Source organism: Centrocercus urophasianus, unplaced genomic scaffold, assembly GCF_019232065.1.
Source record: "Centrocercus urophasianus isolate 14NV4802_14NV808 unplaced genomic scaffold, USGS_Curo_1.0 seq_32, whole genome shotgun sequence".
Lineage (NCBI taxonomy): Eukaryota > Metazoa > Chordata > Aves > Galliformes > Phasianidae > Centrocercus > Centrocercus urophasianus.
The window spans coordinates 8,787,660-8,809,735 of NW_024884889.1; the positions used below are offsets into that span (position 1 = coordinate 8,787,660).

The 22,076-nt window shown below is 38.5% G+C and overlaps 1 protein-coding gene across 1 annotated transcript in view; it reads right to left on the reverse strand.

Moving 5' to 3' along the window:
- Positions 1-20,645, reverse strand: part of GLRB (glycine receptor beta) — a 69,954-nt gene extending 49,309 nt beyond the window's left edge. Inside the window, exon 1 of the mRNA XM_042829767.1 lies at positions 20,624-20,645. The gene's annotated coding sequence lies outside the window, so the exon portion shown is untranslated. The remainder of the gene's footprint in view (positions 1-20,623) is intronic.
- Between the last annotated feature and the right edge of the window lie 1,431 nt (positions 20,646-22,076).

Below are 22,076 nucleotides of genomic sequence, written 5' to 3' on the forward strand. Positions count from 1 at the left end.
CTCTCACTCGCAAGATTCTGAAGGACAGCCCATGTTTCATTCTGGTGCTGCACTGCAGTGCCAGCAGAAATCTTATTAAAGATAAATGAAACCAGTAAATAACAGTTTTATTGTCCAATGAATGTATAAGGCCAATGCCAGCCCTCTCTCTGCATTTACTGCATTATTAAAATACAGGAGTGGACCTGGATATCTTTCCTCTGTGTGCTCCTGCTGCTCTATCTGCTGTTGGGAACATTTGACTGTGCTCATTTCTCTGATTCAGGAGCGATCCCCAGGCATTCCTGATCTTAGACATTATCCTCATCTGTAGAAAACAGTTCCAAACCATAGGTAAAATATAACAATAACTTCCCTACTGAGCAGCCCAGGGACATTAAGAAGCCTTTATTTTGCAATAGTGGAACTTGGAGATCTGGAAATCCAGTAGTCTGTTATTTGAGCACTACAAAATAATGCTATTGCTGTATGAGAATTTCTTTGTCCTTTCCATTCTTTTAGGCTACTTTTTCAAGGTACTGAATTTTGTATAGTCATCTTCCCTATGCACAAGTGTTGCATATAGTTTGTTGCAAACTTAAGATTTTGTTTGACCGATTGATATCACATATTTAGATACTAAGTCCTGAATGTTTTCTAAAGACAGATGGCTGAGAAGAGAGATTCTCTACTGAAGGAAATAAGGAGGAAGAAAGGCTGGCATGAGAGTAATTGCTAGACATCATAAAATCTCCTGGTAGAAAGCTAGTGTAAACTACAAACACAAACATGCCTAATTCATAAAGTATCTGCTTTATTAGAGGAGAAATCACGACTGAAAAACAGAGCTTTAAATGTCAAGTGACAAAATTTTATTCAAGTATTTTTCAAGCTTTTTTCAGGAAACTGAATATGTGTTTTTAAATTCCTAGCAACAGAAGAACCCATATTGTAGCTTTCAGATTAATTCATTTAAAAAACCAGTCAGCCACAAGACCCATATGGATTGTAAATCAGGTTTCATTAGTTTCAATGGTCCCAAAAGTTGTTTTGGTTTGCACAATTAGAAAATATCACTTTATGAAGGACTTCGTGTACTGCAACCTTTTCAGTTACAACTGTTTTTATTTCAGTGTCACTTTTCCAGTGTCACAGAATTCTGAAGGATGCTGGAATCTCTTTCTTCTGCTTTCTTTCTATATAAACATGAATATGTCTTTTACATAAATAAGTGCTTATCTTTGTGGCCTAATAAGATATAATAAATAGGAATCTGGTATCAATGTGGGCCAGGACTGTGAAAGATACATGATTTCTCTCATTCTGACAATACTGGTGCTTTTAATTCCATTTTGAAAAAGACACTTTAAGCAGCAACTCCAGCTCTTGAACAAAATAACAGACAGATGAACAAGCAGATGAATGTTGATGTAATCTATCCTCCTTCATGTTCCAGTCCCTTGTTTCTCTTTGTTACAGATACTGGGCATGACAGATAATTCTGACAGGGTGGAGCTGAATGCTGGCAAATTCAAACTCCGTGCTTTGGTGCTCTAGAATGAGGCTTTTGGGAGAGCTGCACGTGCGCTCTTAAAATTGAATGAAATAGCAATGAGAATTGCGTGTACCTTGAAACATGATATTGCTGGTAAATAAAATAAGGCTTATGTATGTGAGGCTTTATGTATTTAATAAAGAGCTTGTCAGAACAGCAGTGGTACATATTGATTATAATAGACACAATCATACTGATGCTTGTACTTTACAGGAAGTGGCCACGTCTTATTGCTGCTGTATCTATAAAGTTGGGTCATGCAAGATGCCCAAAGCACATGTTCCTTGCAGGCATACTCATTTTATTACTTGAATTTCCAAGGTAGCTGTGGCTTTGCTGACAGATCACATGCAAAGCACTGTTTAACTGTGTGTGTGACATAAGTTATTGATAAAAATGAGTGTACTGCAGCAGTGACCCCAATGATGAGGGAAAAAAAACCAACAACGAAAGAACAGAGTACGTGTCTTGTAATCACTGGAAGGATCGTGCAACAGCTAAAGCAGAAGTAAATTAGCATCCAAATGCCCATGTGTCACACGGACAATTGAAACTGGGAGATGTGAGGAGCTGTTGATTCCGGCGTTTTGTAGTATTGTCACCTAAGACATTAAAATTTAATCACTGGAGCTGATAAGATTTTCATTACTCGTACCAGTGGGTAAAAAAAAATTAGAGAGATTTCAGTGCAATAAGACATCTCCAAAGAGATTAATTTTATAGTTCCAGTTGTGCAAATAAATCTAGGAACTAGTGCTAATTATATTGCAACGGGAAATTCTGCACGTTCCTAAAATACAGCTTCATCAGCCTGAGAAATTTGTTAACCGTCAAAAAACCACCTCTCTTCGCCTTGGAATGTTCCACTAGTGGCACTGAAGTGACTTTAACCCTTTCCGCCTTGTAGCACCCACAGTGCTGTGGGACAAAGAAAGCCATTATGAACAAAAGACCTAGCAAATGAATAAATAAGCTCAGCAGCTCCTTGCGCCAGACGTAAACACACACGAGGCGCCCGCCTCCGACATGCGAGGCAGTCTGGCAAAAGTTTTAACAAACAAAAAATACCTGTTTGTAGGCATCCACGCTCACGTTTTTCAAGAAAGCTGCTTAACTGCAATTAATTAGCTGAACACACTTTATGCCAATTTCTTTCATGGATTATGCTGTCATTTAATAATTGAGATGCAAGTCAGTGGGGAGAAGGATTAGTCTGTCAGCTTTAAAGTGCATAGAGTCAGTGTTTGTTCATGCACAAGTGGTAGACATAAATGACTTGTGAGGAGTCAATGCATGAATAATCATCGTTATCAACATGCTACAGGCATGAATGCGTGCCTCGTGAATAACTGTACTGCACCTCTGAGTGCACAAATCAGTGGAAGAACTGAAAAGAATCTTGAACAGGAAGACAGGTATTATGGAAATGTCATTCAACGCCGTTATGTTTTTTCTGCAACACAAACACTTTCTACAGGCATACGGTGTGCTACTAGGATTAAGTATCCATCTTTATTTTCTCTGCACATAGTATCAAAAGAAAGAAAAGAGGCGGTGTATTCCTGAGCATGCAAGCCCAGGCAATTGCAGTTAGTAAGAGTTTTAAGTATGACTTAGGATTCCTGCTGGCTGACTGTGTTGGAAAGATGTTCCCAAGGACAGAACTGAGAAGCAAATTTGCTTTTCACCAACCACAGTGTGTGCAGACTGCCTGAATCACACTCCTGATGTGCTTTACCATATTACTCTAAACTTAAATTCTTCTTGATTTGCACTCAGTCTAAACAGCTGTCAGCTACCTGCTAAACATATGGTGCCAATGGCCCTCAGGGCAAATTTCTTACAATCCACAAGATGCTCAGTTGCAGTCTCTGTAACACTTCTAGCACACTGTCACTGTCTTACAAGGAATGATGTCTAGTGGAGGCTTCAATTCCAAACTGGACTTGAGCTCCGAAATTCATCATGTGTCTGCTACCTAAAGCAAATCAGTATTTTTTGTTTCCATACAGAGAGCTGTTTCAGCAGAATTCCAGTATAAAGGACATGGTTTGATTCTTAGTCTGAAAAACTGGTATTCTCTACTTCTGTGCCATAATCAATCATAACTTAGGATCTGTTTGATCATCCTGATTTAGGAATTCATACAAGGTACACATGATAATAAACACAGTTCATAAGTGAATGTCTGTGCTTTCAAACTTAACACCAGCGTGTAGGATTCATACTGATTAAAGGACCTCCCTTCTTCAGGTCTTCAAAGGTGCTGTTAAACATACTCTGAAATTAAGTATTGCTTCTTTTTTCCTTTTTTTTTTTTTTTTTTCTTTTTCCAGAAAACTCAAAGAGCTGATGATACCAGATGGCCAATTCTCTGGACAAGTAGTGAAGCTAAGACTAGAATGTGTAGAGGCTCTGTTATCTATCCAGCAGTAGAAGTCCTGAATACATTCAGCAAGAGCAGTTGGCTGAGGCACCAATGCAGGTATGTGACATGATATTTAAAGAGAAATTTTTCAAGAAAATGGAAAGTTGCAGAATATTAGGGGTTGGAACAATCACTATTACATTAAACCTGTAGACTGAGTGTACTTCTGAGAGATCTGAATACAATTAAAAACATGAGAAAGGTCATGTCATCTTGGTTTGAAAAACAAACTTAAGAGTAATAATCATACAGTTGGTACCCTGCTATCACACTACATTTTATTACTCTACATTGTTCTACTAACAATTAGTAATTTCCAAAGTGGATACTTCTAAAAATATCTTACCCAGAAATCTCTGTAGAAATCCCTTCATCCTGCAGTGACAGTTTGTTATAGAAACAAGTGTTTTAGACATTACATCCCAAATATGCACTGTAAATTATATACCTCACAGTAAAATTAACTCTCATAAAGTTCAAGGAGCTGTGGTGAAAGCTCTTGTACTGCTATTTGTATGGCTAACTATAAACAGGATGACAGGTTTTAGCAATTGTGGTCACTCAGTGTTAAAGAATGTACTGACCTTTTGCTGCATTCTGGTGTGATTTTCTTCTCTAAAACACTGCTCTTGTCTTGAGCTAGGAGAAGCTTGTACATGATAATGGATCTGACATCAGTGTTGCTAGAAAGAACATTTTTTAGGCAGAAAACAACTTGATTGTTGAAGACGTACTTTGTCCTTTTCAGATTATATCTGATTATCCTTATATTTTTGACTTTACATTGGTAACGTATGATTATCATCTTTGGCCAGCCAGCAGAGCCATTCCTTTTCTAGAGCAGTTCATGTCAGTAAGTGTCATTTGAGATGCTTTGTTCAATTAGAGATCTGTATTTTATGTTAGTGCCAATCTGGAACACAGCAGCTAGCATCCCAGATCCTGCAGACATTCTGAATACAAACCTCAATGGAAATACTCTATTTTGAGAATCCAACTAAATAGGATCAGGGTTTGCCTCACCAAACATATACACTGTTAAAGCACCATTCTGTTATTCTGTATACAGTATAACAGAACAACTGTTCATATTAAGACCTTCTAGTCTATCATGGTTTAAATGATTTTTGTTATTGGTATTTTGGTATATTTTGTTATTGGTTCCATCACTCCATTAATCACAGAAACGTTCTGAACCAGCCCATTAATCGTTGACACAGTCATTAAATATTCAATGAAGATTGTCAAATGCATGTGTAAAAGAAGCCACACAACTTCAGACCACAGGAGCCCATAGTACAGCACTGTCTGCCACAAGGGTCACAAGCAGACAGACACCTGTGACTGAGTACGAAGAGGACAGGGAGATGTACTTTAATGCAGCTATTTCTGCATCTCCACATCTTGGGCACACGTTATTCCTCCTCTCTCATTAGGCCCTGCTCCATCAGACACCAGATTGTTTGGACCTTGTCTACTACACAAACTGTCCTCGTTTAGGCTCTAGTTTCAACACTGTGGTCAGACCAATCTTCCTCACTGAACGCTTGTTAAGGAGTTTCCAGCCCAGACTTTCTGTACCCATTCAAATCTAATCTGAACAACCTGTCAGCCTGTTTTCCTTCTCCCCACTGACAGGGAGGTGTGGACACTAACATGGAGCATGTGGGACACATCAGGCCTCGCACACTCCTTGCCAGCATTGGGGACATTGTTCCAAACTGCCTGGGTGGGCTCATCAGCAGAGGCTTGGTTTGAACTTAGGAGCTCTGAAGAATGATAGTTTTGGGCAAATGGTATAAAGGAGATGAGTAGCACCTTCAGATAGTCAAGCTGGCTCTCACAAGCTAGAAACCTCCCCTCCTACTTGAGTGGTGAATAGATTTTGAAGGACACCTGGTGTCAGGAACATGGCCTAAGGGAGAAGGAACAAACTGCAGCATTATAGTGAGCTAAAAGATAAGAAAGTTAAGTCAGCATTAATCAGGTTAAAATTATACCCCAATATCATTACCTCTGAAGGGATCCAGAGAGCTTTCCTGAAAAAAATCAAAGAAGAAAAGGGTGCTGATGACTAGTTTGGAAGCATGGACTGTCCTTTCTCATTCACAATTTCAAAAAAAAAATCCCTTTCACTTCATTATGGATCAGGATTTTGAGCTCTAATAATGGAATATCATTGGCAGAATATTTTAAAGGATTTTTCACTGTGATTTTCTTTCATTCCAAACAGTTTTGTTGCCAGCCAGCTATTTAAAGCGCATGTTCAGAGCAGCAGTTTTGTCACTAAAGCAGTGGTAAATAAACAAATGTGGACATAGAAGTGTAATGAAGTGTAGCGGTAATCTTTTATTAGATTAGCTAGAAATTAGGCCACATATAAAAGATCTTCTAAAAAATGTATTTTTTCCCTACTGCTTGCCACTGATGTTTACTAATTATTCAATTCAAATATAACCTGCTTTGGTTGACAAAACAACCAAGCTGGCCTGTACCTTGGTCTGTTTGGATACTGACGACCACAGGGAAGGAGATTCAGCCAGCTCCGTTTGTTGCTGATTTCTAGTAGAAGGTGATTCCTAGCTCTGAGATCCTGCTTCCTTACTCTGTCCCAACAGCAGGCCACACAAAATGAAGCTGTTTGACTTTGCTCTGGGACAGAATTGCAGTACTTACCTATCTCAGCAGTGAATTCAGCTTAGAAGTGAGATTAGGTTTTGCCTTCTCCTGGATAAATTTGAATCCTGGATAATAATCTAATCTAGACAGTAAAGGAAAATGAAAGGAAAAAAAAATTAAAAAAGGAGAAAAAGAGGGGAAAATGAAGGAAAATGGAAAAGAAAAAAGAAAAAATAAAGGAAAAAGAAAAAAGTATTTGAATAAAGTATTCTAACATTTAAATGGACTCTGTATACATGCTTGCTTCCTATTTGATTTGCCATCTGTGGCTGTCCATACTAATTGGAAAGAGAGACTCAGGTCCCTGCAAATCTTACCTTGCCTGTAATATTCACACATATACTTTTGATACATTTCCATAAATCTGGTTTAGATCTCCATTTATGTGCATGGACTATTGTGAGATTTGGATTTCTCTGCTGGGCTGATTCAAACTGGAACCATTCGTTAGACATGTTCTTCATTGGCTGAAGATCTGATCTTATCTCCAGGGACACAAGAGTTACATTTACATTATTGACTGAAGCAGATCACAAAGAAAGGAGCATGTCTCTAATTAGATACGGTTCTAGGGCTGAACAGGCACAGTGTCCCAACCAAAAAATTATGTTGTGCTAAGCCGTCAGTATATGTGCATGAAGAGATAACTGCATCTCATGCTACACGTGGGATGAGTCGGTAGGACACCAGTGAATGACTTCAATTTTGGTTCCATCTGAGGAGAAACCATTTCCCAGCACAGAAGTTGTACGCTGTGATACATCCTGCAAGACTCTAACGGTGAGTGCAAGGCAAATTCAACCCCTCTGGTGCAGTAACTCACAAATGTGCAGCCATTCCTCCCCCGGAGCAAAATGGTCATTTTGAATTAACTTCATGTAAGCCACTTACTGTCAGTAGAAGAAAATAACAGTTCTTTATATGCTCTTCCCTAGACTGTGGGATAGGAATACTAATCTATTAGAATTCTACCACAGCTAGTGGTTTTCTCTTCCAAGTTAGTACAGCTACAGTGACTGATACGTTGGGAATATAACCCCAGTCTTTGTGAACACTTTCATATTTCTTTTGATGGATAACTAAGAGACACATTATGCTTTTCCAGCAGTGTTAGTGAGTAAGAAAAACATCAACATGCACAGACACTAGCTTCATTTTGAATTAATTTTAGCAGATTTGTTTGTTTGGAATTCGTATTAAAGTTGTGAAAGTCTGTGTTTCTGCTCTATAAAAGATTTCGTCCTTTCCAGTTTATACAGAAACTGTTACTACCCTGACACCAAACTCATTTTTCTTAATGGGCTGAATCCACTGTCAGTGAAATCAATGAAGTGCATTTTTCATCAGTCTTAATGGGACCTGGACAAGGGCCTACGTTTCTAAATAAAGCCAAATTCTGGGCAGATTCTGTCTTCAGTTATATCCGTATAAACTGGAAATCAGCCGGTTGTCAATTTCTTCCTTTCTCTGTTTCATTTTCTTTTGTGTTTTGCAGTAGGAAAAAAAAAAAATCCCACTTCATTGGGGTGAAAAGGATAGAATAGCAAGATTACAGGGATGAAACTTGCAGACCTCTTTACTAGTGATGTTACACTTGATCTGTACGCCACAGCTCAAAAGGAACTTTATAAATTATCCTGAGTTCAGCATCTTGAATAATTTACAGCAGCCTTAGGCTTGATATGACTTCAATTCAGCTGCCCACATATTAGAAGAGACTTCTCTGTTAGTTACTATTGACTAAGTATAATAACATTCAAACTATACGTCTTATGTGGCACCTATGTAGGAGGCAGGGAATGTGAAGTAAAGCTATCACATCTGTTCTGCTCACCCCTTACCCTCAGGGGTTCCCTTCATTTATTTGCTTTGGCAAAGCAAAGACTCTGGCAGCTCTCTATCTCTGAAGATATAACACAATCCCTGATTTTGACATACGGGTGGATTATGACAATGGCTTATACAGCAGACAGCTTTAAAAGCAATGACAATATGTTTAGTTTTGAAATAGTGGCAGTTTCCTATGCAACTCCTTACACATACATGTAAAAGGAAAGAAAAAAAAGACAAAAAAAACCCTGTGATTGAGAACACATTGCCAGTCACCTCCACCCAGCTACCTCAAAAAATTGAAAAGGCAGTCCAGTGCCTGGTGAAATTTGCTTTCTCCTTTACTCTCTGCCAAAATTGCGTCTCATCTTTTGCAAATGTTTAGTCATCCCACATTGCATCTAGAAAGCCTGATAGTAGCTTTCCTTGCTTTGTGAAATTTACTCAGTGAGATTAAATCGTTAGCAATAGACTGATAAACTGTAGTCTCATTAACTCCCCTCCACCCTTTGAGTTCTTCCTTGAAAAAGTGATGGTTGTCATAAAAGATCTAATGTCTCGCAGGAAAACCATGGCCTTTCTGCACTCCATATCGTTAACCCTTTCCAATATGTGCAGATACAAAGACCAGTTTTGACTGTCTCCTGCATAACGTGCAGCTTATAAAACAGGAGAAGTTGAAGAATTTAAAGAAATGACTACTTACATGAAAGAGGATATAACAGAAATTGCATTTAAGGTGAAAACTGGTGAAGGAGATGGGGGAACAGAGAGGAGGCGGCCTCCCAGGCTGGCAGGCATTGATTAATCCTGTAATCCTTCTGCTCAGCAGAGGGCCAGGAAGAAATTATTACTACCCTTAAGACCCCTATCTCCCACAGCAGATTCTCTCTGTATTGTTCTGCATTTATCCATTAAGATGTTCACAAAGCACAATATGCTAAGGTCTTTTTCTTTTTTTTTTTTCTTTTTCTTTTCCAAAGAGGGCTAAATAAAGGAAGATAACAACTAGCCCCTGAAGTATTCCCTTTCTGCACTCTTTCTTGCTTCTGAACTCACAGGGAACTGCCGTTGGTTTCCATGGAAGTTGTAATCATTGGCAGAGCAGTCAGAAACAGCGAATGCAGAGGAAATGAGCTTTTCTTCACCACTTTCCACAGCTTCATTCTTTTCTGTGGGCACAGGGACCCATCTGCTTACAGGCCCATAGCCATGGCTGCCATAAACTCCATTTGGCCCCACTCACTGCCAGTACCCATCACCACCACATGCCCCATGTTCCAACCCAGCCCAGGGAAGGGCTTCATTCTAATCTGCCTGGCTCCAGAAGATCAGTTTCTGACATTTTGGCAGCAAACACAACCTCGTTTTAATTATTTGAAGAAGGAGCTGCACGAGGGACTCTGCTGCAACGCTTACTGGTGACTTAGAGAGTTGAGAGCATGTTTGACAAAGCTCTTGGAAAAAATTTTTAGTTGTGTTTCAAAGGATTATAATAATCAAAAGAGTGACAGAAACATCAGCATAAAAAAAAAAAAAATCAGTCTTTTTTTCCCCCCTCAGATGTTAATCACTATTTAGATAAACCCAGAGGAATAAAGAGCACATACCTTTTCCAGTAAAAGAATGAGAAAAAGTTTCAACAAAAGTATGTCCTGGAAATGCTTCCTGAAATACCAACCTAGAGGGCTGCAGGCTGAGAAAGATCTTATCCAGCAGCTGTCACAATGGTGATGAGTTGTGTCTTTGACATACAGAATGCGAGTTTACCAGTTCAAGTTACTGAATTGTCTAACTTCTGTCTTGCACAGAATTCAAGAGAAACTAGGCTCCGTTGAGAAATAAATCATACTCAGGCAGAAAGCACTACTGTTGGGACTCGCATTCAGGCTGATGGATTTTCCCACTTGCAAGACCTATGTTTCATCAGCTAGCTTAATTCTGTGTATTCTATGTACTAGTCTATGTATTTGAGGCATTAACCTTACCCCTTTTTCCTATTCAAAACAATTATTTTTACTTCTTTTTGTTTTCCACAGGGGAAAAAAAAAAAAAAAAAAAAGCAGTGAATGATGCAAGACCCCACAAGTGACAAAGCTTTTCCATATGGAAATTCCACCTCGTGCTAGTGCTTTCTAATTTATTAACATTTTCACTGCCACATGATTTAGTTACACATTTTCCCTGCTTTGCAAGGTAAAAATGATCTTGAAAAAATGACAGTGATGGGCATATCCGTTATGAAACCTAATTTCATGTATCGTGACTTCTTTTATTTATTCAGAAGCTCACACATTTTGGAGAGCAGCTTCAGGTGGTACAGAAATTTGAAGCATCTGTTTTTCTGACTTTTTATTTTTATTTTATATTTATTTTATTTTATTTATTTTATTTTACTGACTAACTGAGATCACTCCACTAATAATTTTTTTTTTTTTTTTTTTTTTTAAAAGAAATCAGTCCTTAAATTCTATTGGAATATGCTCTTTTTTTAGCAAAAACAAAACAACAACAAAAAAACCCACAAAATCAGTTATGCATGCATTTTAAAAGTCTTCACTGGCATAAACCTTTGATTTTAAATTATAGTAGACAGAAGTATAATCTGTGATTTCTATTACACTGGAGGCTGGCTGACTTTGTGCTAAACAGTGGTGTGTACAAAGCAGTCCACTCTATTATTAATTATTGGTGTTGGAGCTGGTGCCAAGCATAATCTTCAGTCTGAACTGAAATGTTGTGAGGGACTTCAAGGAAAATTTGCCAGGAAATTTTGTCCCAAGGGAACATCATGAAAGGAAAAGGATGTGAGAAAAATGAAAAGCACCAGCCAAATTCACATCACTACCCACTAAAATCACATGTACTCCTGATAACCATATGCATGAACACTCTACACTTCCCTACTTTTACTGCTGAACTCCTGCAGCACTACGCTTATACAAGTCCTTATTATTTACTTTCAGGTTGTAAAAGAAGAAAGGATTAAGAAAAAAAGAAAAAGAAATCACCCAGCCATGTTTTGCCCCTGCAGAAGCAACACCAACCACACGAAGCCTCATGAAAGGTTATCATAAAAGCTAAGAAAAAAAAAACAAAAACAAAACCAACAAGGATTACTCAAAAACGTAATTGCTTAGCCTACCCAGAACTGCCAGCAGCAGTTTCCTCTTTAGGCAATTGACTTCATAACCTTACCCAACCCTTCAGAAATTTCCTGGTCAACAAGACTTTTCGGAAGCTTCGTGGAAAAAGGAAGAACAACAAAAAAGCATCGGTTTTAGTCAGTTTCCTTAAGACTGAATCACTTCACAAGAACTCAGACTAAACAACTGTAAATGTTACTAAAAGTAAATTGGTTTATCCCTGAAGAGTAATAAAAACAAACAACCAGACAGGAAAGCGTGTTGGAAACAACCCCTTAGACTTTGAGCCCAAGGGAAGATTCAGATATCAACTGAATGTCTCTCTCTATTAGTAGAAATGCCACTGAAGAGCTTTTTTTAATTCTTCTTTTAAATTTCTTTTAAATTTCCAGAGATCCTCAATGGTATAAAATATTTCAAGGATTCCTTTTTTAAATTGTATTTACAATTGTATTTACAATTCTGATAATCTAGATTTTTAAGTATTTTTGTGACTAGAAGTGTAAAGCATGTTTTTCAAAAGAGTTTTCAAATTAACACACAAAGAAGAGGGAAGATACTCTGTGAGACTACACCGACTCTACATTTACTGCTGTGAGTATATTCTCATCCTCAGGGATGAGCTTGGTGGCATTATTTACATGAACAAGCTCAGATAGATATTAGCACTGGAGGACTATGTGTCCACAACAAACAGGGCTGGATCTCATATCTAGTTATAGGAAGTAATTCATATTTGAAGGGAAGATGTAACTTATGTAAGTATCTAGAGAGTTGCAAAGGCTTAGATGAGAAAGTCAGGCTCCCATTTCAGTAAGGTGCTCTCACCCATTTGCCTACACACAACATGGATAGCTGGCCAGGCTGCAATCTATTTTGCAACTTTAGGGCACACAGTACAAATCACATTCATAGTTTCAGACCTGACATCATGAGGTTCTAAATGAAGAGGTCTATATGGAATAAGACACAGAAATTACCTTCTATTTAAAGCATTAAATTAGCTTTAGATGTTCTCCAATTAGTGATTGGAAACTAGTGGCTTATGTGTCAAGAACTCTGAGGTTCTTCGTAGTTTTCAAGCCTTTAAACACAACTGAAATGTCACTTTTTTTTTTTTTTTTTTTTTTTGTAAAGTTGCAGAAAAATTGCCATTGAAAATGATTGTAGCCCAGAATGTCTAAAAGAGCATTATTTTCTCCCAGCAGAGACTTAAAGACCTCCAGGCATGGAAGAAGCCTCCACAGTGCTGCATGACAGAAAAGTAATAGAACGTAACAGGAAAGGCACCGGCCTACAGAACTTGGAGCCTAGTGAAGACCAAGGTTCATTTTCAGTCTTCTACTATTTTAGTAAGTTTGTAGAAATATCACAGGTGAGCCAATAGCTCAGTGCTTTCCTTCATAAAGCGCTGAAGGAGACGATGCAGACCTTCCTTCTCTAGAGGGCTAGCTATGCAGCAGCTGATAGAAGGCAATATGAAGTGTGGACTTGGCTCTGTACTTATATATAAACACATGCAGAAACATTTGCTTTCACCAGTGAGCTCCCAAGTGATTTTTGTTGTTTTTTTCATTACTGGCATTTACTACTTCCTACGTTATTGAAAAGATGTTCGGTTGTATTTATGCAAATAAATTTATAATAAATGAGGCAATATCCTACCAGCAGCTTGTGAACATAACTTAAGCTAAATTTGTCTATTTCCATTAAAAGTGCCTTATTCTGGTTCAGGTCTGTCAATTGCAACCTGTTAAATATGCTTGTAGCACCTTAAAGTAAATCTATTAGGAGAGCCAAGTCTGGTGCTACATTTCATGTAGGATTTCCATTTTAACAAATATTTGGCACGGTGGTTTGAAAACACAAAGCATTTCATACTGGCATTTTGTGACAGTCTTAACTAATCTCTCCTTCTGACTTCTCACTCTCCCTGCATACAGCAGGGCTGCAGAGCCATGGGCAGATGATGGTTGATTGAGCTGTAGTAGGTGCTGCTCCTTAAAAAGCATGAGTTTTATTTTTCTTTAAACTTCAAGGTCTTTTCTTGCTTCTCGTGCTTTAAAAGCTTATTGCAGACTTCCTGTCTACCTGCCACCGGCATTTGATTATAGCTTTTCCACCCATCTGAAGTATAATGAAATTCCTGCTCTGAGAGTCGCTGGTTGTGAAACGGAGGAAGAAAACAAGCTATTGTTCAGCCTGGAAGCGGCTGGGGCCAAGAACAACAAAGATTCCTCTGCTGCCACTTCTGTCACCTACATTCACGCTCCTTCCTATTCCAGTCCGCACTCATATTTGGAATGCAGGTCTCCAAAATACATAAATAGAGATAAAATTGGAGGGCCAGCACTGACAGACAAAGGTCAGGGAATGCTCTCTTGGCAGGCCAGGCAGAATGGGAACAAATAAGAGTAAACAGATTACATAACGACAGTTTTTCCTAAAGTTATTTTAGCAACACAAGGAAGAGCCTTGGCAGTTCTAAGCCGTTTAATCAGTCAACCTTTCTATAAATAAATAGGTATTTAATTTTAAATGCCATTTCTTCCCAAGATTCAGTTTTAGGTGGCTATCACACAGACCTGAGAAAGATGGTTTTTCTGAACCTCCCTTTTCTATCTTTTTTCTACTGCCTGTCTTCCCTTCCCCATATCCCTAAGCAACTGGGATTTGTGATACACTGGTTGGGCTAACTTTTGACCTGTTGTGTCTTAATCCCGCTGTCAGGTATACACATATATTAAAGAACCTCTTCTCCCTCCTATAAATTGGAGCGAGACACCTCCTCAGGAAGAGGAGTTTAAGGACCAAAATTAGCAAGAAGAGTGAAAGGGTACAAAAAGTTCACTTGATCCTGTAAAATACAGACTGGTTTGGAGTAATGAACTATGAGCAAGAGGAGGACCAGGACTTTCTTTGTAATAGTGGTGGATTGAACAAGGCTAGCCCCAAAGCCAGAGAAGTCGTGCCCCACATAACTCTTAATTCACCAGGAAATGTATATTTTATAGTCTTATAATTTTCTATTACAGACTCAAAAATCTGAGGATTTGAATTTCACAAGCTGGAAGTGTGCAATAAAACATTGCAACTTGAATAAAATATCCTCCCATACTGCAGAACAAACTTGGGAGTAGAGGCTGAGGAGCTACCATCCTTCTACCTGTATGCAAAACAAGCCTATTTCTGCTGAGGCATTTTCATCTCACAGGCCCAGAATTAAAAACGTAAGACTTTGTACTGCTAACAGCCTTCTCCTTTTTCTTACTGTTCAAGGACATCACAAAGGCAGAAAAAATAAATGTATTGGAGAGGATAATAGCTTTGGTTTCTTCAGACAACAGTGTACAATTATCTGTTGTGTCACAAGTATATCCATTACTCCTTTACTTGACTTCTGGAACAACTCCTTTGTGGCAACTAAAACCAAGACTTACATCTGAACCCAACGCCGTTAGGGTCAGTAGGCAGTTTGTCTCCATGCACGGCACCTAGATGAAACCATCCTCATGCCCAGGTTAAGTTATCCCCTAATACAATGTGACTTTTTACCAGACACAGCTAGAAAATAATAGACAGATTACAAATCCAGCTACGTGAAAACATTAGTAAAGGCACCAGGGAGCTCACTTACAAATTTATGCTCAAGTTTGCTAAATTACATAAAGACTGCCACATCCCAGCATTGTTTCTCAGTACAGCTGGTTTTCAGGCACAGTTCTGTCATGTCCCAAAGAGAAGCAAATGCATTTTCTGGGCATTTTACCATCTTGAGGCAAGAAGGTAAAAAACAAAACAAAACAAAACAAAAAACAATCTGCCTGCCACATCTATTAGTCCTTTCTTTTTACATTTTGATCCCGTTAGCATGTTTCATATGACCTCATACTTTATCCAAGGGGTCAGCACGTAACTGCAATTACATTTTACGGCTTCTCTAGATACACAGTGCGACTTCCTTATTGATTCCTTTGGCAAAATTAGCACACCTACAGACAGGATTTAAGAACTCTGTAATTGGGTACATGGCCATGGATGGAAAGATGGAAAGGAAGGAAGTCAGAAGGTATTTTTAACATATACTAAGCTGTTGCGAGCGCAGCACTTCAGTCGTAGTCACACTTGACTTGGAGCAGAGCAGATTAGAAGTCATACTCCTGGATATTGGTCAGTGCAATTAATACCTTCAAATAAAGGATCGTGTAGTATTAGTTTCCAGGATAAGTTTTTCCTAGGCAACTCTAAGGAGGTTCAAAGTTCACATTTAAAGTTGAATAACTGAGTGTATTTGAAGTTTACCCACATAAGTCAAACGCTGTGCAAATTGATGCAGGCTGGAAACTTGGAGGAGTAACCTTTTTTCCTCTCTCCAGCATTTATACCACATATATCTGCCACAATTACAGTATATCTTTAGGTTTTTTCAGGATAAAAAATTGTGTTTTTAATCAAAGTGCAGAAGTAGAAGGCAGCACAAAGACTACGCTAAAAACAGATTTGTAATCCAGATTTTGCCTGTCTATAATCTAAAAGAGTACTTAGTCATAAAATTGGAACCATTGAGTATGAAGACGTATCCTCATGCATAATCAGAATTAAAAAAAAAAAAAAAAAACACCTCTACTTTTCTGTCCCTATGTTGATCTGTATTGGTAATACAGACAAATCTCAGAAAAAACTAGATTATCCTTTGATCTCTTTCTTCTGGCTAATTTAGCTGCATCACCACGCTTACCAATAATCTCAACTTGGAGATGTTACTGTTTTATACTCAACTGGTGTTGCCTGATCCAAGAGTACCAGTTGACCCAAGTTTTTGTAAGATCCATTGGTAGAATTAATGGGAAAATTCCCATATTAACATTGCACATGAAGCCACTGACACAGCACTTCACTGTCAGATTTTGACTCCTTTCAAGCATCCAATTTGGCAGAATCCTCAGCATGTCAGAGCCACTCTTGTGAGGGTGTTGCCCTTTAGTTTATTTACTAGAATCTTCCTGAGCTAGAAATATGAGCTCAACCATAAACATGCTTTGTTCTCAATATAGGACAAAGCCTATAGACACTCAGCAGTGCATTATAATAATCACATATTTTACTGCAAATTGATCATATAAGCAATTTATTTTTTACACATAGAAAAGAGTGACTCTACATGCACTTCAAATTCCCCAGGTGTTTTCACTTTCAAAATGAAAAAGAAACATGCATCCAAATCAAGATTTTTCTTTGTAATGTAGCTGGTGTTGTCTTAAAGTGCTTCTATCCAAATTGAATTCACAGTTCTTAGGAAGCCTATGATGGAAAAAGACAGATTTTTCTACTTTGAGACAGCCACAGGTTTTTTAAAGCATGAAGTACCAGAATTACGGGCTGAGCGTGGTTTTGGAAGAGACCTAGCTTAGAAAGATGTCATGTTAATAGAAACCAATCAAAATCACACATTTTTAAAAGTCATTAATACTCATTTTACTCTTAGACTTCCTCCTCATTCTGTTTCATATTTAATTCTGAATAGGCCTGCAGATAATTGTTGTAGATCAAGATACAATTAATGCTAATACTTCTCTTAATACATCTCTGAAGACTGTATCAGATTCCTTTTAAATGTGAGAGGGCCTTTTTCCCCAAGGGGAGCAAAAAGCAGGGCCAGCTTGTATTAGTTACGATTCCATTCTGGCAAGAAGTTAAACCATTTCACTCTGGATGTCTCTTTCTAGCTCAAGTAATAAAGACAGGTCTGGAAATTCAATTACTGTCTCTTGTCTGAAATTTTTAAAGGAATCATTGAGAGAGAGAGTCAGAAAGCATATTTAAGAGGTCTTGTTTTTAAAGTTCATTATTGTATCATTACTGTTCAGAGTTCAAATTTGAAGTGATGCAATTACCAGTGTAAACACACTATATTTTAGAACTGTTAAGCCAGTTACTGATTCTTTTTTCTGGCTGCAGGACCAGAGAAAAAATTTACAGCATCTCTTTTTGCATTTCTTTGCATCTCAAGCTGAATGTGGATGGAAACATTCCATGCCTACCTAGAGGAAAGAAAAAGGCTGCTCTTCTCTCCCTGTTCTTAACGTTGTTTTCACAATATTTGTTTTGGCCATACATGCATCCCTTTTGATTTTATTCTCTTTAAGATGAGAGTGAAGGTATGTGACAAGAACAGGTGCAGAAATCCAAGTTTCTTTTAAAATAGATCTGGAAGGCCAGTTTCAAATCACAGCAGGAAAAAAAAAAATCAGTTTTTGCTTAGTCAAAACAAAGAGGCACATTTCAAACACTATTTACAGTAGCAGTTTCATACATGACCTCAACAAAAGATCACTGGAGAAATAAATTTAAAGAAACACACTGTACACAGAAAGCATGGGAAAAAGAAATGAAGGAAAAAAAATCATGTCATGGATGGTGAATTTTATTACATTGAACTTCCTAAAGAACGAAAGTACACAGAAATGGTAGCAGGGCTGATATTACAGAACCACAAAAGCAAGAATAGGAGAGCTAGGACTCTAAGTAGTAGTAGGTGGATTACCAGTACCATGGTTTCTGCCCATGAGGTAATGGCATTTCTTCCAGAGTTAGCTTGGGCAAAGATGACAAACAGTTCTTCACGTGAAGTCTGAAACATCCTTTATCTTTCATTCCCAGGTCGCATTTCTATGCATCTGTATTCTGGGGTAATTTTTATTTTATTTTTCCTTGAGATCTGCTTTTTTTTGACTCAGAACATGAGTAAGACCGGGAATTCCCCATGTTTTTTGACTCCGATTTCCTTACAGCGATCTGCAACCAGAAATTCCAGGAAAGTTCCCTATTGGAAACTATGCTTGTGGTGTTTGAAACGCCCTGTGCGGTGAGCCAGCTGGACTCCCTCAGCTTTTGGTTCCCTGACTTGAAGGCCACGTGCGGGTTCAGGCTTTCAGAATGGTTGCTCAAGGAGGGAGCTAGTGGAGTCACCACACTTCTCCTTATCCTAATGAGTCTGCCTACTGTTGAGAAATTGGACCTTATGCAGAACTACTACAACTGAAAACAAAACTGCCTGTAAGCTGACATGCCTGCACTGCTGTGACAGATCTTTCTGATTCCTCCCTTGAAGCCAAGATGTTAACAGCTGTGGACGGGCCATGGACTCTCCAGTTACACATCTGTGCAGCAAGGGTGCTTGAACAAAGCCTGGCAGATCTGCTTCAGACCTCTGGGCCCTGGAAACCCAGACACCTTAAGAGCACATGAAAACACACAGGGGTGTAGCTATTGCCAGCTGCCTTGCTTATCAGGTCCTTGGAAAACCTACTAAATCTATCTCCTTGATGTATTGATAAATACAGTTTTACCAAGAAGTTAGGAAAATTACTCCATTTTTGAGAGAGAAGACCAATACCTTGAGCAAAACTTAACTTCCCTGCTCACATTGCATCACTCTTCAAAATACTGGATAAAATAAAATTTGGCCACTCAAATTTGCCCGGTTTCCTTCAGCTCCCACTAAAACATCTTTCCGGTAAAGCACAAGCAGTGAGTTGATATTTAGGCAGATGAGTTCATCATTGGCTTGGCCCGTTAAGAATGACTGTATCAAGCAGTAGTTATGACACTCCTTTTCCAGACTTTTAGAAAAATCCAGTTGTGCTCCCTGTTAAACTGTGTGAACATTAGGAGCAACAATTTTCTCTTCTGTATTTGTTCAGCTATGCATGATTTTAACATAAAACTGTTAATGGAGAGATATTAATTATCTATAGCTCATTTAACAATTCCAAGATAAAGTTGTACCCAATCTGATCACATCCAGCTCATAACTTGAACATAATCAGGTAAGTGACAAAAAGTTAAAGTGATCATTATTTACCCTACGCTGTCTTCAACTGACTTTGGGTACGTGCTTCAATCAAGCTGTTTGTTGAGATTGTTTAAGGAAAATATTCATTTCCCTCATGTCTTTGGCTATCTGTTTCCAGAATTTGCTAATGAAGTTGGGGGCGATCGCTAGGAAAGGGCAGAATAACTTCTTGTATCTGAAGAATAACTGTGAAGCTTAGAAAAATAATTATTGAAAGGAAAGAATAGTAAGAAACTCAGAGAAAAAGGTATTAATAGGAATTTCTGCTATGATGCTGTTAGGATTAGGCATATTAGGATTTGCAACATGAAGAGATCTGAATATATTAGTGGCATAGAGGACAAGCTTCTTCTAAGGTTAAAAACTAAGTTTAATGTTTTAAGCAGTGACAGAAAAGCATTAATAAAGGAAGCAAAAAATTTATCTGGAATACTATGGTTAATGTTCCAGAAAATCAACACTAAAATACATCTGGCAGATCAGGGAGGTCTTGATGATGCAGGAAACCTCTTTCAGGTATACATTTCTATGGCTCTTGGCAAACTTTACAGTGTAACTTAGTTATATCATAAAATAACTGTCCATACAAACAAGGCAAAATGGATTTAGCCTTCTGACTGGAGCTAGAGAACAGGCAACACTGATGTTAAAATAACTCTATTTTTCTTACACAGCTCTTTGCATACCTAAGAAAAAAAGTTGTTTTCTGAGTTCTGTAAACATAGTTAAGCTAGTGAAATACTCATCTGTCTGGATGGTGAATCAAGCACACTTTGCTCTGTGTCAATCTGATATCGTCGCTCATAAATGAGGGACATTACAACTGAAGTAAACAAGATCAGCTGGCTTTAGACTAAGTACTAGCAGTACTTAAAATTACATTTGCCTCCTTTAATGAGTTCTACAGGTACTCAAGGCGCCCAGGACAGAGTTTCTCTGTGGTACCATTCTGGACTAAGCATATTGCAATCTCACAGAAGAGTGAGCAAGTGACTAAATGTTCTGCCTACAAAATCCTCATAAGGAGCTCAGTTTGGAGGATAGCATCAGTCGTTGGAAGCAATGAAATTGCTTCTAGTAAGTTTTTCACAATACCAAGCAAAACATCATTAAGAATATCTATGATCATACATAGGAAAAATTTGAATCACCTGATTGATCATGGCATCTGTAGCTGTAGAACATTCCTCCTCAGGAAGTGACCTTTATCCAGGAGAGATGCACTTGTTGGAGGCTAACCCTTAAATGAGCTCAGTGAGAAGTGGACCCAGGGTCACATGGGAAGCACAGGTGAAATGCTTGCATCTGTGCCTCCTGGGCCAATCATCAGTTCAGGCCCTGACGTAATAGTTCACTCACAGGTGTTTTCAGGGGATTCCTGGTCTACATCTACATCTGCAGTATGGGTGGGGAAGGGGGGAAATGGAATGGTGTATTATTTACTTGTTCGGGCAATGAAGAGAGAAAATGGAGTTGGGAAATTCCAGTTTGATGTTCATTTTCCTCTAAATACTGGCAGGAAATACACAATCCTAGTAACAATGTGAGTTTAGTGTTCCCTTTTCCGTACTACAAAACTGACAGAGGGAGCCAGAGCTTCCTTCTCATCTGGTGAAACAGGGATCTGTTACTTAATGCTAACGTCATTTTAGAAGTTAGCATAGGGAATGTTCTCATCTCATAGCCTGTCCAATGGGGAGATGTGATTAGGGCACCATCAGCTTGAGAAGACAATTAAACTCAGTTTTTCTGTTTACTAAGTGCTCAGACCACAATGTTGGCAGCAGCAGAAGCTCCCTATGGGACCAGCATGTCAGACATAATCCTTCCCGTTTGTCCTGTGAGTGATTCACATCCCAGGAGGACATTTGAAGTACAAGGGATGGGTCTAATATGAGACAAAGAGCCTGAAGGTTGAGTGTGTGCATGGCGTCTGTTTCCTTGAGCTCTTAGATAGAAAACATGATAGGATAATCTCCTGAATGAATGGTAAATTCATGAGTCATCTGACCTTTTTGCAATTTTCCAGACATCCTTTTGGAAACTTTCCAGTCATTGGAATGTCATTGTACCCCAAAATACCACAAAGCATTAAGGTGATTGAGAAATCCCCTCTGCACAATGGGAACTTATTTTTAGAAAAACCTTCAGGTGTCAGCTTTAATAAGTACATGATGCCTGATCTCCATGGTCACATGAGAATGAAACTTACAAGGATCTGCTCATCAAACCAAGTGTTTTTAGGAGATTCATAAGGGGAGTTGAGCACTGCAGCAGTTAAGTGCAAAGGCTCCCCTGCATGTGTGAGAGGAACCTAAAATTTGGATTCCCAACAGTACGGATTCTGAGAAGAAAATTGCTGTAGGTAAATCCCCAAAGACAGGTAAGATTTTCTTTCTGCCCCTGTAGGGCATGTCAGATATGCATGTCTAGAGTTGAAAGTTCACATAAAGAAAGTCTCCCTAGGGCCTAAACTCTCTTTCTTTGTCTGCATATACATGTAAATGATCAATGGAAGAGCACTTGCCCATACTTTCTGCTTAGCACATCAGTGTTTATGGCCTCCACATACCACATAGAAGCCCAACTCTACCATGTTTCTCA